This window comes from Helicoverpa zea, chromosome 10 (assembly GCF_022581195.2).
Source record: "Helicoverpa zea isolate HzStark_Cry1AcR chromosome 10, ilHelZeax1.1, whole genome shotgun sequence".
Classification (NCBI taxonomy): domain Eukaryota; kingdom Metazoa; phylum Arthropoda; class Insecta; order Lepidoptera; family Noctuidae; genus Helicoverpa; species Helicoverpa zea.
This window is the reverse complement of record NC_061461.1, coordinates 4,629,461-4,644,686: the sequence shown is the minus strand read 5'-3', so window position 1 is coordinate 4,644,686 and position 15,226 is coordinate 4,629,461.

Sequence of the window (15,226 nt, the reverse complement as noted above, 5' to 3'; positions counted from 1 at the left end):
TTTGTACTAAGCCCTGAAGAGGGTATAATGTCAATCATAACATTCGGATGTGTTAAATTTTGCTAAGCAAACACACCGGGGTGTTTTGAGAATATGCGTATCATTCGTAGTATCCACAATACTTTAATGAAGAATAAATGTTAAAAAGTAGCAATAACCTATGATAATAAAATTATTGAAGCTTTAGGTTGATACCAAGGCGTTCAACCTACACCAAAAAGAAAGACAGCTACGAACTTATGCCCGTGAAATTAAACATAATATCTTACGTCACAGCAAACAGAAATACGTGACCATTTCATTCTATACGCCATCCAAATATTTGTACAGCAATCTATATGTTTGTGTACAATAATAGTGAAGACCTCGCGTGCCGTCTCCTTCTTATTTGACTTTCAAATTATTTATACTTTACCACATGAATATTAAAATTCGAAATCAGTTTTTGAAAATTCTCAAAATGACAATAGGAAATTCAGATATTCAGCATTAGATTGTACGATAATCATCGTCTGCAAAGAAGCAAAATATAAAAGACACTTTAAACTTGCTTAATATGGTACTAAAAAGAATTGACTAGCACAGAACCCAGACAAAGCCAATGTTATCGGACCATTAAAAACTGCAGTAATAATATTTAACAATGTTGCTTTTAGCCCGTGTACAGAGCAGGTGCACCCAATTATTTTAAAACAAATGAAGGCCTTTTAAACGGAACAAGCTCAACTCAACTGGTTATGTTCAATAATATCAACAAAGAAAAATATACGACAATAATAAAATTTACAATGATTTGCATTGTAAATTTTGTTTATTAATTGAGATTCAATTAAGAAAAAAAAAACTGCACTCAATTTCGTTAGCAGGACTTCGATTGTAAAAGTGTTCTGGTCTTGCAAAATTGCACAGGGTGAGTATAATGCAGTTTAATTAAGCCACACAATCAGCAGCCGTTACCAAAGGAACGCCCCAAACGTGGAATAAATTCTTGAGGGGCTAGAATCAGTTCCACTGTCTGTGGTGAAATCTTGCAAACTTATGTTTACATCGTCATTCATATAAAATAGACCTAATATCTACACTGCTAAGGTCGTTGTGTGTTCAGCATTATTGTCAGAAGTTACCGTATCATGGGGTTTGACATCACTCCCTGAACGTTTAATTTTCTTTTAATCCCAAACGCTTCGATCTTTATCGTCGGGGGGTTGCTGCGTAACGAATTAAACGGATTGCATTGGTGTCACAAATGAGGCTATTTTATTCCTCCTGAGAGATGTCTCATTGGCAGGGGATAGACGGACGTGATTGTCTGTGTTATACTCCACTGACTTGTTATTGGCATCGCGTTTCGAATCTGGCTGCGGTTGGGGGATCGATCTGTGTGTTATAATTGCCTACCTAATATTAGCAAATTGTGGTAGTACAAGTATACAATTATTTAAGTATCACCCAGTTTAATATTGTATTCACAAAAATTGTTCAAGTTTTGCGTCTGCGTTTCAATGTATTGCGAAAAGGATTTTCTCTCAACTTCAGAATTGATATCCTCTGAATTCCGGAAAGATATTAAAAAACTATCTGCTATACCATCTCCTTAGAAATCTTCCCAAGAAAATGTATTTACTTTAACAAACAAAGATCTTTCACAACGATAGGATTCATATACCAAACCGGACCGTAGCTAAAAAGAAAATTACTTGAACGACGAAGTACAAAGTCAGCGTTGTCATGAAGACGTAAAACAAAACTTCACAATAGATTTCAGTGTAAGAAACGTTTTCAAAGAACTTCTAAGATAGTCTAGAGCGCTTTACGATTTGCGAACAAAAGCCAAACAATCCATTGTCTATCGATTGTAGCCCGGAGTGCAGTTTGTCGTCAAAGCCTTAAGTTGCTCTTTCATAGCCTTTACTACGTGTAGCCAGTTACTGCGTAATTTTGTATGAAGTGGTTACATAACTGGGCCATTCTTATACCGGTTGTATTGACTGCAGAACATTGTGAATTTATGTTTAACTATATGGGTTTGCCGTTTGGTGCTTTCATAAAAAAATATAGCTTCATTTTATTGTTCTTGCCTTTCTTTATGCCAAGTCTGAAAAGTCGGTATTTAACCTGTGGAGTAGACAGTCTTTAGCTACATAAAACAAGTCAAATAACTACAATAATATTATGTTATAAATATATTTTTACTTAATAATACGATAATATTCATACTCATTATTATTTCCACGAACTTATTAGCTCCGGTCGACAATGGTAGGGTACGTGTCTCTATTGGAAACATACTCCGAAAGCCCTCCATGCGTTCTTCACTTTGTTTCAAACCTTTAACATTGTATCTGACTTGTTTCTCAGATACTGCTATGACTTAACATCTTGTACATGACATTGAAATCTCTTTGTGCCTTTTGAAAAATTCAGCTTTTATTTTTCTATCAGAATTCAAAAGTCTATCTTAATAATATGAAAAACAAAATATTTGTTTTAAACTACGTAGGCAAATTGAAAAATCTTTGTTTTTTATCGAGCTAAGCTTTTAAGCAATTTGATTTAAACAAAAGAAGATATTTATGAATACGTGATACAATTTCAAAACCAATAATCTTAGTCACATTTTCTAAAAAATAACTAATTCCCTTACAATATTCAAAGCAGCAATATATCATTCCATTTTCTCGCTCATATCTCCATGTGCTTAACATGTCAAGTAAAGGAACAATACACTCTCAAAGGATTCAATCCACTCACGAAGCGAAATTGTAGGAAGAATTCGTATTCATAACATCATCCTTACTTGTTTATTACAAGAATATATCAGCCGTCTCTTTTATAACAACATGAAAGGCCCAATTCGCAAACAAGATAATACATTTTCTACTGCAGTGCGTGTTTTCTCACTAATACGACCATTTTGGAAACACATAAAATAAGGCTCTTTCAATTATCGTTTCTATTCAACTCGTTCTCGTCATTACCATATGAGTTAGTTCGGGAAATTGGGGCTATTTACTTAGAAAATATTGAAATTGCAATGCAGATAGAACGTTGTGTTACGCTCATGTTACGCTCGTGTTTCATGCGGGAAGTTGGTACGCTGTGATCATGTTTTGATAATATGTGGTAATTGGAATGTGTGATAGAAATTGCGTAACATCAGAATTATTTTAAATATAATTTACATTTGAAATGAAGCTTCTGTTATTTTCATGGAATTATCATTTGGCAAAGCTACTAAAATGAACAAACTTCAGTTCTAATTTAGTCTCATTATACCAATAACATGAGGCATGAACAAGGCTACTAAATTGTTAAATATTGCAACTAACTCGAAATGCTACCTAGCCCTGATCTTCTATCTAGCTTTCAAGAGAACAGAAACAGACATCATGAGACCCATTCGGCATAAGTAGAAGTGGCCAATTCCTATTGCAAAAAAGCATCATAAAATTTAACAGTACCTACGCTAACTACACGTATATTAGAAACACAGTCTGTCCGCATAAATATTTACGGTTCCGGATCACTAGCTTAGATGATTGCATTAAATGCGCATACGAAACGCTCCACTCGCACGACCGATGTCGATGGGCGGAATTTCGCTTTCATTTAATAAAGGGCGGTGCTAGTAAAATTTTAGCCGGTATAAAGCGGTTTAATTTGAATTAACGGTCGTCTGCGAAGCGGACGCGTGCACGTTCTCACGAGATTTTTAGTAACCCTTTTATGTTATGCACTTTATATTTTAGACTGAATACATATTATAAGATTCGATACAGCCAGGATTATTTATAGGGTAAGTTCAAAGTTCCTGAATCAGACAAACTAGTCATAAAGCTAAATCGCTAATTACATAGCGGAATATCAAACGACGATCACTACGACTATTCCATGTCAGTGAACAAAATATGACGTTCCTTCCAACCAGACTTGTCATCAATTTATGTGTCATGATCGTTAGCAAGTTTGACTCCTACAAATCTAGGAGACCTCAAGTTTACAAGCAAAAGATTTATAGAAAGCAACATTTCTAAATGAGCAAGGAAAGGGTCAGACATCAGAGAATGTTGATTGCGCGTTCATTCGCCATGGTCCATTTGATTTACTACGCCTTGCTCTAAACACGTGCATATCACGTAATGAACCATATTTTTCAAACTGTAACAGTCTAAAATCAACCTTGAGTACTAAACAATAAGAGTGTTTGTACATGCAAGATAAGTAAGCTTGTTAACGTTAATTAAGCGATATTTCACTTGGTGACGCTTGGCGCCGTCTGCTAAACGCCTTGACGAAATAATCTCTAGAAAGCTGCGTTTCTTTGAATATTATTTTAAAGCTTCAAATCAACTGTCTACACAATAAGGTGAAACTGTAGCTGTTATTATAATTGGAACGATATTTCTCGCAAAACAAGTGAATATTGTGAAAGTGACGGTGTAATTATAGGAGTTTTGCTGTGGTTGTGGTAACCTTCACGCTCATTATTCTCGACCTGAAAGTGTTAGTTGACTTGACAAGAATATGACGCAAAGATTGAATTTCCTCAACAGAGTAACTATACTTTATCGACAACGCCGATAACAGGTAATCAATCAACTCATTTAAGCTTTTCCGATGCGGTGAACATACTCGTATAATTCTTATGACACATAACTATTGATTACCATCGTTATTTATCACTGTATTTGTAAGTTATATAAAAGACTTTGGGTATTATTTCAAACCGATATTAATTTTGTTGCCTAAGCTTAGTTTTTATTTAGGTACTTATGAACTGCCATTACCGAACAATTAACTTTCATTAGCTAAATAATTATCCATAAACAACACTTAAAAGCTTTAAATTAAAGTGCAATAATACCATTGCATTACCATTAATTGAGTTTATATGGATACGATGTGCCATCAAATACTAGTTTAAATTATAATTTTCCAGTCCAAATGTCAATAATGAGGTTTATTTGAAAATTCATTGCAAATAACGATACGTATTCCATGAATTGGATTCTGTTTTGATTGTTCGTACAAAATTACAATGTGTTTAATTTTCCATCAATAAGCTGTTATTGCTATTACACAAACTACCATAGACCATTAGAAACATAGAGGCGGACATTACTAGATGAATATTCCGGATTAATCTAGTCTTGCCAGAAGGATTGTATCAGTCGGTCAAAGCAAATTCAGTTATTGTTCTAAGTTGACTGTGATAGATCCAGATGTGATTAAGTTTGTTGGTCGAAGGTTGCAAATAAGATAATGGATGATTTCAAAAGTTTCACTTCTATCTACTTATAATAATCAAGTCTTTTTAGCAGTGCACAGAGCAGAAATTTTAGAGGCAGCAGCATTTCTATCTCCGTAACTGACCAGTGATGAAACATCTAAAACAACTAATTTTAGTAACAGGCCATTTCTATTGTTTTACGTAATCTATGGATAAAACATTACATAGAATATCGTTATCACTAAATTAATTTTATTGTTTTTAGGTCATTAAGTATGGATTGTGTTCGGTAATACATTAAATTGCGACAAATAATATGAAAGAGAAATAACATTATTAATTACTACGACCGTTATACATATTATAATTATTAATTAAGAGCTGATTATATTATGTTTTATCAATTATTTAATTTTTAAGGTTTGCCTTTAACTCGCAATCTGCCTACAAACTGGCATCAACTTTACATTTCACAATCACACTACCTACTGCATTAGGAACTTTCAAACAGCATAAGACAACCATGAAACAAAAGATTTTTTCAGGGATAAAGATAAAAAATCTAAACAAAATGACGTCACAAAAATAATAAATGTATCCTTGAAAATCCGAGAGGAAAAATCTTCAACATCATCCATTATCAGATCAGAGATGCGACAGTAAACGCCTCGAAACTCCCAGTGTGTCAACGAAGTGCGAATCCTCCTCATTTGTCACCTCGGCTCGCTTCGGAACAATACGTGTCAAATATTTTAGTAAGACGAAGATGTTGGTTGTAATGATATGTGGCGAAATAAGATGTCTATCTGTCTACTATTGTTTCATGTTAAATATTAGTTAACTCTTTTAAGTTTCTATAAGTAGGTTTTCACTACAGATCGAATCTACGTAATCGTATCGTAATCGTAATCAAAACTGCCCAGCTTAAGTGGCAGAACTTTAAGATGATGTTGGTACCTATACTTACCAACATTTTTTTAGACAACATCAAATTAAAACCATTTTATTTTACTAATTTGAGCGATTAAAAATTCTAGTTTTACTAGAACTGAACAGTAACTATAGAGTAAAGAATATCCTTCTAACAGTCTATTTACAGCCACCAAACAACAATTTTAGTATATCAAACAGAATTTTCACTGTCCAAAACTTATTCAATAAACTCAAACTTATATTCAACTGTTTATTCGGAAAGTATTTAGCCTTTTTGCTGGCACAAGCTTTGTTTACAATATGAGCAGCCTCGTGTTGATTGCCAATAACTCGAGCGATGAATATGACCCATATTAAATCCTCGTATGTAAATTGGAGAACGCGTTTCAATGTTTGTAATTGTTTCATTTATTGATACAGAAGTAGGCCATTATCGTTATTAATTGAAAACTGTAGTTTTCCGTTCGTTGTCAGAAGGCAGAAAGTATGATTGCCACTCTTACCAAGGGTATCTGCAAGGGTTAACCCGGGTAACTGCCAACTGGGTTGGGAAGGTCAGAAAGGAAATCGCTCCATGTAAAACACTGGTTGGAAACCGACCCGAGCAAAGTTGGGAAAAGGCTAAGCAGATGTAGTTTTCCATCCGCATACTTATTTTCCTTCTGTATGGTTACCGATTAATTCAAATAGTCAGAGTATAATGACTGACCTCATGACTAAAATTAATATCGTTTACAATGTATGGCTCTCAAAACTCAACACCGTTTATCAATTCGACGCAATCGCAGACAAAAAGCATTAAATAATAAATGATCAAAATGAACGATTGATATCATTCGGCATTTGCGCCATCTGGCGGCATATATGGCGAAATGTGTCTATCTCACCGCGAATAGATCTCATTTGTCAACGCACATGACACCTCGTCGATTTTCTACATATATAAGTATTCACAACCCATTTGTATGCATTTAAATAATGTTGTTAAGATTAATAACGGAGTTTAACTTTACATATATTTTAAAGGTATATGAAATACTGTTAAATAGACACATGACTAATACAAGTATTCATCTTGTGGGCGTTGAGCATTGTAAATTGACTTCAGCGATTATGGTTTCAACAACATTTTTGTTATGTACATTCATATTAATTACGTAACTGAATAGGTAAGTAAAATACCCACGTGATATTTCGAAAGGAAAAGTTTGATGAAAATTATGAATACCCATTTATCAGATCGAGCTATAGCGGCTATAAGTTTTCAATTTGAATGCAGTCCACTAAGCCGGCAGCCTACCAATCTTGATTGGAATATCGAGCTAAATGAAAACAGTCTGGTAATACATTCAAGTCTTTAGCTTGACTCATAATTTTATTCACCACGGAATGATTGACCGAATCGAGTGCGTCCATTGTCTGCGGGTAGTCGGGGCACCCTGGCCGACCATTTGTCAGCCTACATCGTTTGTCGTACGTCGGCTACGTAACTAATTGCTGCTGTAAATCGTCGGCGCACGCGACATTCGCCGACGCTTGCTATCGAATGAGTGACGCGACCGGCGACATTTTTGTTCGATGTTTGAATGTTTTTTTTTTCTTTTTCCTTTTTTTAGGCGCTGATGTGTTATAATGAATGGGACTTGTGACTTTGTTATTTAGAAAGTAGTGGAACCTTTTCCTTCGATCTTTGTACTTTTATACATACTTAAATAAAACAGTACCTACCACCCATCTTTATCCCCTGGGGGTGAGGCACAGATGTTCCATCTTGCACCTCATTCACGTTTGGTTAGTCATATTCAAGTCTCTAGGCTGTTTGATACCGAGAAATTTCAACTGGAATGGAAGCCTATTACACTTGGTCTAACTTGCATATTGAACCAGAGATCCCATGCTTGGCTACGAGATAGGTAGGTCAACGAAAGTGTTTTACATGTTGACGTTAACGCGTTATTTTTCGGTGATATTAAAACCTCTGTGCGGTACTCAAATAAAACAATACTTTTGATTTTTTTTTTTCACATTCCATTCCACAATCAATGACACTATTGGAAACCCGAATTCAGGTCTTTGTGCGTGTTCGAAACAAGTCAATTATTTTTCAGTTAGCCATCGACTTACACACTGACAGTAACTAACAGACATACGGGTCTAACAATGGAATATTCCCAGAAAGTTCCATCCAATTCCGAACTGAAAAGTGGAAAAAATTCACAGAACTGTCCAGACATGGGACAGTTGTCGATGTAATTGCTAAGGGGCGATTAGAGTTAGTTAGTCTGCAGAACTGTTACTCGTCCGTAATCAAAACACATTTTTGAATACCGTGTAAAAACAAAAACCCAGTTCTAGCTAGACTATAACTTCGATAATTAAAAAAAAGGACGAGCCATACAAATCAAGCCTTATTAGTAACACCTTACCTAAGATTAAATCTTGGACTATAGCACAGACATACACAAGTACGGTCCGCCTGTACATTAGTCGAACCACTCCAATTAGTTCCCCGCGTCTAGTGGCTACATGACACGTCGGGTTAATCCCGGCTTACAAGCGCAACTGTACTAAACAGTTGAAATCCTCTACAATGCAGTGCATTCGTGTCTTTGAAGCCTATGACAGGATCAAAAGGTCTCGCTGCCAGCGGATTACATTGTGGACCTATATTGAGTGAAGTGTGTGCGGAAAATGGTCGGCTGCAGTGTAAAGAGCATTTTAGATTGCAGTCAAGTGAGCTCGATTTCAACAATGTTGGTGAGATAGTTTGTGTTCGGTTATCGAGAAGCTGTCTTTTAAGATAGGAGCTATTGTTTTGAAAATAATTGTTGGAGAATATTGAGAACTAACCGTCTGGTGAACAGATACGTTCCGATGCTGTGAAACGTTTCTTTGCTTTGCTTTTGCGGAAGGGCTATATAGAGTTTATTGATGTTAGACTTTTGTACAGAAAAAAATATTGTACTTCGGAAATCTCCAAATACTTGATCTTAGACTTTACCAAAATTAAAACTCTTCAATTACTTTCGATGAGCACAATCCAAGAGATGAGGAATCTTGAGCAATATAAAAAGTTCGCAAGAAAATCTCAGTTATTACCCAATGAACGACATCATTTTATCACTAGAGCTCACAGCTACATATTGTAAGAAAATAAATAATACAAAAATGTTACAATAGGCGGATTTCTTAGTACATACCAAGTACAGCTAGAGAATGCAGAACACTGAAATAGACCGAGGTACATTTCGCCTTACATCGGAACGGATCGGGGAAAGGAAATGAGTTGTGTACTTACGGTATCAACAACATGCATATGTTAACGAGTTTCTGCTGCCTTTTTGTTTAACAATTTGCAAATGTCGGCTATGTTTGGGCGTTTAAGAATGTTTGCTTTTGTATAAAAAAAAAGATAAGACGTGTGAAGCGTTTATGAGAATTGAATCAAAACAAAAAAATAACTGATATTAAAACAGTCGGTTTTCAAGACAGAGATTGAGGAAATTTTTGTATACTTAAGTTTACTTAACAGTGTCATAAACTTTACAGTTGAATTTCGTCACATTACTCCTTTTTTGTTGAAAACTGGAATCCAAAATGATCCTGATAAAGTGACAGAATGTCCAAAAGTTGACCAAACGTTTATTACAAGCCCACAAAAAGTGTCATTCCAGTCCTTTTAAAGCTCCATTCAGGGTGCTCCCAAAGCACTTTAGTCCTTAAACGATGCAATTATTCTCGTATTAAAGACCACCTACACATCACGGAATCCGATTACGAATTATTCATGAAGTTTATAATTCCCGCCGCATCCCCGGGCAATAAAGTAATCAAAGATTGAGCGTTGACAACTTGCACGATACACATTCAGTTAACAGCCATACAATTCATGTTAGTTGCTTTTTAAGTAGTCATTATATGCAAATTACGAAATCGTGATGATGTCTGTCTTGATAGACTGGACGTGTTTTGCTGCATATGTTACACAGGGTCTTAGTATTCAGAGAGCATGCTGTGATAAATCAAAACAGGTTGTGAGAGCACTTGTCGCTATTATGAGCTTTTTTATGAGATAATTCTTGCTAATTTGTGGACATCACTTTTTGTTGTCTTTGTTGTATTTATTTCAATCTCCTGTAGAGTGAGTCCCTATTTCTTAATCAAGGTGTACTTTTCCATTTTCATATCCTACTGTCTTTAAGAGTGGGTTTGTAGAGTGTTATGTAGATGAACTACGAAACTACTTGTGCTTACGGAAACTACTTACACGAGAAGAAATTCGTCAAACTTCCTAACAGTGTGTACATACCAAGAAGTGGAAGCGTAATTGTTTTGAAAGTAACTGTCAGTTAGCCTGTGTGGGAGTTGGTATGGGCAATCCAACTTGCACAATTCGCAGAATGTTTGCACGAAATAGATCAACATAAAGTTATAGCTCTGTAGGTGTTCTGACTGCTAGCCATCATTTTAAATGCCTACAGTAAAGCTAATTAACGTCACTAACCTGAGATATAAATCTTGCATACCTCTTGTCTATAAATATCTAATAGGGATATTTTAATAAGAATTGATAAAAATATTTAATGAAAGTATTTTTGTTAATATTAAAATTGTACTATGAAGACTTACAACACATATCGTTAAAACAATTACACATATAATATACCAACTTTTACGTAAGAAATGGTGTGCCTACATTGTACGTCTAATATCTGCCCTATAGCTATAGGTATAGTTTAAAAGTTGGCCAAACCAACCATTTTATTCCCTCTGGGCTACAGTAAATAGGTACCACCAAAGCAACTTATTCACAAAGAAAACAGCATATTTCTTTCTAAATAAGTTGCACTCGTTATTTCGGCTAAACTGTCCTTCCTTGATAAGGCAGGGTCTTAGTACATTCATGGGCTGTTAAATACAAGTGGTATGCTAAACAGGCCAGCCGAAACAATGGTGATATCAGATCGCGTAGAGGGGAGCGTTTTTGTGTTAATTTATGTTAGTGCCATTTGAATTTGTTAAGGAAATCTAGGTGTTTGGCTATGTATGTTGTAGAGTGATTTACTGGTATGTAGTGTGCTGTTAACAGTGTAACTATTCTTTTTACTCGCGTTCGTCGTGTTTTGTTTTAAATGCGAATTCTTTAAATGGATATTATATTATAAATAATCCTATTATAAATAATAAAAAATCCTATTTATAACTGATTGTTGTGTCGTTTTGGAACTTAATTTGCTGTTTAACCACTAAGCATTTACAGAGTGATTAAATACAAAGATCTCCCACGCAAATTAACTAGATAAATCGTAGCTTGCAAAAACCTTTCTCATAAATCGCCGCTTGATCAATTCCCATAACGTGACAATAATAATTTATTTGTTTTGACAGATTTTTATCAGTTTCCTCAATTATCTGCGGGCGGGATTGTTTGATATTGATCAGTATATTTGAAATCAAATACTCTTTTGGGGTGCTTTTGATTTAAAACAGAAGCGGGCTTGGGGGGTAGTCAGAAAGTATAAATTGAATTCTTATCTCAAATCTGTCCAAACCAGTCTCCACTCAATTTCAACTGGGATTATAATTTCGTTAGTCACATCAATGGGAAGTCCTGAATTCTGCAAAGAATAAAGCGTTTTCAATTATTTATTTATTACGCATACACATTTTTTAAGATTGTGAATAATGGAATATTTAAAAATAATAAAATAGACCCAAATTCAATTTCAATATAGAAATTAAAATTCTGAATTACTCGAAAATAACTAAAATTTTTCGAAATAATGTAACATATATCATTATGTATTACATTTATATTTTCAAATATAGAATCTTGATTTAATAAAAAAAAACTGTAAGTATATTCTGTCCGTTTCCAAATTCAAAAGCGCCATCGAACATCGCCAAACATAGTTGACGGATCATGAGTCGGCCTCCGAATGATATGTCATGCCGAATGATGTGCCACCAAATTACGTCATAAACTTGAAAAATAACTTATTACAATCCAATGTTTGATTATTTGGTTCCGGTCCGTTCAAGGGCTAAACTTTACTGTTCCCGTCATAAACGTAAATTATAAACGTTTAGAGAAATGATCGGCGTTTGTTGAATACAAATCGTCGTATTGAAGTGCATAAACAAAGCCATGGCGCAATAAAGGAATATTGCTTTTCTAATAAAAACAAACTACTTGAAGAATGTGAAGATAGTGGATTGTGAAATGAATTTACAAATATCAAGAATATTTATAAAATTATTACCCATATAAGTACCTAAGTGCGTTTTTAGATATACATCGTGTATCTAGCATTTTCTCTCCTATTGTCAGAAAACATCCACCTACTTATCGGTATTAAAAGTCCTCTGAGTCAAGATTAAACTAAATTCTTGCAACTAACGCATAATACTCAATAAAGAATAAGACCACAAACGCCAGTCTTCATGTAAGCCTTCGGTAGCCATAAGTAAGAGAGTCAATATTAACGTAATATAAAAAAGCAATTCACATGCCAGCCGCGACTGGAGGCTTTCAGCCCTGCCCATTCAAACTTCTTATGCAAATTATATAATGTTCTTTACGACATGAGATGGCAAACTTTACTTAGGAGTAAATATTTATGTAGTTGCATATATTAAAGGGGATTTTTTGAGGAGAAAAATAAAAAGGAGGAAATGTTTTAAGGCTCATACGGGTTTGGGAAATGTTGGACTTTGTATTTTTCAGACTTGCATGCGGTACGTAGTACGTGCTACGGTACTCTGCAGAATAGTGTGGATAATGTATCCTAATAAAACTAAGAACTTTAATCTGAATGAAAGAATAGTGAAACTTCATATTAAGGAAGTAACATAAGAACAACGGACAATCAGTGCTAATCATCAGATTTTGGAGCAAAACTAAACCAAACTTGGAACTAATAAAATGTCCTCCAAAGCTAACATATAAGAAGAACAGAGTTGGAAACTTTTGCAGGTATGTGTGTGACATCTGGTACTATCAGAAATCTTGCCAAATTCGATGGAGAGCCCACTTGGAGGCAGTCCAACTTGGCACTTGACGCCACATGACCCGTATTAATAAGTGACTATGGCTCCTATATGTCGTTATGGAGTAAACGATGTTACATGAGAAGATTTATTGCTAATAGAAGAAAGGGAACTACTTGGGTGAATAATGGGAAGGACGATAATGATAATTTTCATGTGTCTGGTTGGAAATGATCGTTTTCGTAATGTTTCCATCTATGCATGTGCTAGTACCTACAACTGCAAGGAATTACACTGTAGTTAAACAAATAAAACCACAACTTAGTAACGATGTTATTCTGAAAAAAGTTCAACTAATGCATGTTATTCCCCAAAGCTCTAATGTACTTTATCATATTAACCAACTAACAACAATGAAACAGGATGAAACCAGCAAATGAGATCATACATTATACAACCAATTTATTCAAAGCTTGAAATCCCAGAAGGACAAGCAAATCCCTTATTTTATGAAAATAAAAAGAAATTAAATTGAACACAGCCAGTGGCCACCCTCCCCATAACGCAATCATAGGACCAAATCAAATATCAATTGGAAATAGATTTGACCAAAAATCTGAGCAGAGTTTGGGGGAGGAACGTTAATCTCCATCTTTAGTCCCCTGACACTTATTTGGAATAATCGATGAGGCTTACTCTATTATCTTATTACCGGTAAATAACTGTATTAAGCTTTATTGTCCTTAGCATCAGAAATTCCAGTAACATTATGGAAGTACGTTTCTGTATTAGGGTGAAATATTTATCAATTTGTATTATGATTGGTCGGAATTTTAGTCAAGAGGTGAAATGTTCTCGCGGAGTTATTTAAGGAATTTGACCAAGGTCTAAATATTTATAGCTTTAGAAACGGATTTAGAATAATGGTCACAATTTAATATCTATCTTGTCTTATAATTGTCATAAAACAAAACGATACTATGGTTAGCAAAAACGTGATCGTTAGAAGTTAAAATTGCATCAGTCAGTTGTATGATTTTAGTTAATATGCACATGCACTCAGCAATTGTGCCAACGGACAATTTTAAAATTATCACGATATCGTGAAAGCTGATTACGGGGTACAGGATTAACCTCAATGCAAAGTTACGGAAGACCAATTCGAAACTATTGAACTAATATCTCCAAGAATTAGCTTAGCAAATCTAAGTTGCCGCAGTCTCGAAGATTAGAGTTTGATTGATTTAGACAATTGCTTTCAAATTAATATAATTGCCTACACGATTTTATTGGATATTATATGCGAGGAAATGACAGTCTAATCAATTATCAGGTACACGTAATGGGACAACTTCACTCACACAGACCACATTACCACGAATAATCCTTGAAGCGTTCAGATGCGTTCAAAATTTCACACCATTTCACAGTTGAAGAGGCGATTAGTAGTTAGTGGTGAATGTGTCGAACCTCTCTATTAATTTGTCAGCTCCAATTGTGTCTCGGGATAATTGCTGAAATGTTGCGGTTGAATATAGCTTGATGCAGTATGGTGTCACACGAGTTTTGCCGTGAAGTATTTTGTTATGTAGAAAAAGATTTACAAACACAAATATAAAAAGTAGATTATATTCTTGGGATAGAGTGGATTAAATAAATGAGCATCGTTCTTGTGTTGAATATTATGAATACAAAGATTCTTCAAGTTTTTGGGGAGCGAAAATTCTTAATTACCTATTTACTCGTATCATCATCAACAGGAAATAGTCTAGAAGTTACAAAATCTTTCATAAACTCCTGCATATTTAATAGACAAACGTTCTAGATAATTATAGAGCAAAACCTTTTAGGATTAACGAGATTGAAACTAGGTAATCCTATCTGCACGGCGCTCGTTATTCAAGATCCCATATGAATATAATGGGCTCCGATATCGTGGATTTTAAATAATTAAAGGTCGTGAGGCAATTTCACGGAGCTCCTCGGATATTGTCCGTGATTAAAATAGATTATTTAAGAATATGTTACTGGATAAAATTGTTGAATAATTTCCTTGAAGATTTTTGAGAAGTA